Raw genomic sequence first — 3,692 nt, 5'->3', positions numbered from 1 at the left:
CTCTACGAAGCATTCCTCCTTCCAAGACCTATATTTATACCATATTTTGAGGAGACAACGCACAGGAGTACTTTGAAATTGGGGTTTATTAAATATGTGCCATACATTTTTGTTTTGTTTAGTAGAAAATTAATATTGTTGGAAAATGATCGAGGTGGCCTCTTCATGCTCAGTTATTGAGAATAAAAAATCTTTGATAATGGTGCAATCAAACTATGGTACAGTTCTATGCAAAGTATTATTTATTGGCATATAGATACTACAGTATAATTTTATTTTTAAAATTGCTCTAGGAATAGAAAATGGTTCCTTATTTAGAATTTGTTTGGTATTTCCGAGTTGTGTTTTTTTTTATAATTTGTTGTAGAAAGATCGATGTTAAAAAAGTAATATTTGGTTAATTAAATGTAACGTTGTACTTATTAATGTTAAAATAATTATAAATATAGATCTTACTATAAGTTATTTGCTTTCATTATATAATTAAAAAGAATGAGGCTCTTTACTTTTGGTTTTAAGTAGCTTAATTTGGTTTTTTAGAGAATCAATTACAGTTTAAAAGTGAAGTTATGCATGACCAAACATTATTTTTTTAGAACTTAAAAAGAAAAATAGAAAATTTACTTTAAAATCACAGTAAAATATACTCTTATAGCCCAAAATTCATCCTTATCTTGCATTGACCTTGGGATTGACTCTTCCAAACACGAACCTCCAATTTTGGGTACTTTAGTGTGGGTTGTGCGTATAGAGAAGTTTCTCATAAATAATATTATTGATGGAGTTAAAATATTGTTATACCTCATATGAGTTATTATTTATTTTAGTTTAGACATATTTGTATTTGTACATAATTATACGGTTTTGTCATCAAAAGGGTTATCATAAACTAAAATAAATAATAAGTGATTCCTTACTTATAATAAACCACAAATTATCCTTAACTTTCACTAAACCCTAACAAATAAGGAAGAAGATAAAAAATTAATTCTAGAAAAAATACTAATTTTTCATAAAAATATGCTATAACCCAAATGGAAAGCTATTTTTACCAAAATTATTTAATTTTATGATAAAATCTGGGAATCATTAATAGTTTTAAATTGTTGAGTTAGAATAGTGAAATAATTTTGTACACAATCATGAGAATTTAAGAAAATTATAATGGTTGTAACGTAGAAGTTAAAGCACTGATCATAATAATAATATTCGTGAAAAATTGAAAACAACGTGACCCTAATTTCTTTAGACCTTAGTGAAGAAGTTCCAAGGAGGAGTGGTGCTTGAATTCCCAGTTGAGAAGGGAACAGACCGTGTAACGGTCAAATGATGTCGCAAAGACAAGCAGTCTCTTTGGTTGTTTTGTGCAATAATATGGCTTCGTTTGGCTTCTTGTTGTGTGTAATTCAAGTGAGAATAGAACACTACTAATGTTAAGTCATCCTTCCGTCAAAATCATGAAAAAATTTAGGAGACATATATAACTCACTTGAAAGATACAATTGGACGTCACCAAGCTAAGCTAACAAAATCAAGGTTTGGTTATTCTAAATGTTAGGTCATGGCTACGAAAAAAGAAAAAGCTACAATTGGACGTCGTCTGGTTTGTTGGGTTAAAAGAGTAATTAAATTCATGTTTAAAAAACCCAAAGATATTGCCTTTTTAACTTTGATGTGATGTGATGGGATTTGTACATTCAACATTTAAAATATCTAAACTAACTCTTGTTGGAAGCCACACCACACATTGGCTCCATATTATTAAAAATTTTAAATTGATTCAATGTCCAAGTCATGAAACTCCTAATTAGTAAAATTATTTTTTGAGGTGTTAAAAACGTTATCCTTTAATTAGAGAAGGAATTACTCAAATCATATTAATATAAATATGTAATATATCAACAGAGCCGGCCCAACCAATCTGGGGGTTCTAGGCGAAAAAATTTATCGAGACCTTCTTAGGAATATTAATTTTTTTATAAAAAAATAAAAAAAATATTTTTTTACTAAAAATTTTATCATTTCATTAAATTAAAAAAAAAAAGTTGAAGTTTAATCAACTACAAAATCTGATAATTTCTTAATGATAGTGAATTTTTAACTAAAATATAATATCTCAGAGATTAAAAAATGCTAAACAACCTACTACAATAAACAAAAAAAATAAAAATAAAACTAATTTTTTCTTGAAACTCTAAGAAGATTAGTGTATCTTGAGTTAAAAACTATACATTCCTGATTTTTCTATAGAAGAAAATAAAATAAAGTATTAAACTGATAATATTAAAAAGGTAAAGTTCACTGAACAAATTTTATTCCACAAATATGCGTTGAACTATAATTAGTTTTATGTAAAATTAAATTTTCTCGCTTTTTGAGATACAAAATCGTTGATTAAATCTCCATAATTAAGTTTATTTAATAAATCATATTTAATGGATAATATAGCTAATCTATTTAATATTTTTTATGACATAGTTGACCTCAAATATGACTTTATCAATTTTAATTTTGAAAAATTTTTTAGCCACTGAAACTGGAATTGTGAATAATATTCTATAAACAACAATATATGCATTTGGAAAATAATCAACTATTTTGATGTAGTGAAGAATTTTCAATATACCATTTTTTTTTCTTTTAAAAAGTTTATCTTAACACTCTTAATTCTAAAAATAAATCTAAACCATCTATATCAGAAAGTCTATCAAATTTAAGAATATTTTTAAAATTCAAACAATATCCTTTTAAGACATCTTCATCCATTGATTTTAATTTATTAAAATTGCTTAAATTTTTTTCATATATTCTAAATTACTCGAACCTATTTCGAAGTGAAGAAATGACTTGATCAATTATGTACATAAAATAATCAACTTTAAAGGATTTTTCAACAGATTTTATTTTATCATCATTGATATTTTTATCAAATTGTATTTTATATTTAATTTTTTAATAAAATATTTATTATTAAAAAATAAAAATTTATATAAATAAGAGATTTTTAAAATTTGGGGCCCTCCTAATTTGGGGGTCCCAGGCGGCCGCTTAACTGGCCTTATTATAGGGTCGGCTCTGTACATCAATACAAAATATAATTTTAAGTATTAAAATAACATTTTGGTTAATTAAAAATATTCCACAAGCGGATCGAACTTTGGTTTGGTTTGTTTTGTACGTATCCCGATGTTTACGGGCATACTAACGAGGGCTAAGTCTTGTTAGGCCATAGACTGATAGGATAATGAATGAAGACTTAAATCATTGACTTCATGGGACTCTTGCTTTGAATTTTCTGACAGTAATTAATTCACAACGTTTTTTCCCGTTTGTTTTGCTTTTTCTTTTTGAAAACAAAAAATAAAATAGAACAAATATTAAAGAACAACAACTAATATTAAAAAATATAAAGACTATAGAAATAATCTTTTAACACTTTCTACTAAAGGTAATTAAGAAAAGTGTTGGTAAAACTATAAATTTAAAATAATTTTGATTGAGAGAGGTTTTAAGTATAGAAAAAAAAAGGGTGCAAACACAAATTTTGAAACCATATATTTGACATATAAAGAAATTTTAAACCATAAAAGTATATATGTTTTGGAAAAATATGTGGTATTGCTATGAATGGGAACCCGATCAGAACATCAAGCATTAATTCCCATAAAAGTGCGGTTTTTGTCTTTTAATGT

Source organism: Diospyros lotus, chromosome 3 (genome assembly GCF_014633365.1).
Source record: "Diospyros lotus cultivar Yz01 chromosome 3, ASM1463336v1, whole genome shotgun sequence".
NCBI classification, from domain to species: domain Eukaryota; kingdom Viridiplantae; phylum Streptophyta; class Magnoliopsida; order Ericales; family Ebenaceae; genus Diospyros; species Diospyros lotus.
The sequence above is the reverse complement of the archived record's forward strand: the minus strand, read 5'-3'. Positions refer to the sequence as shown.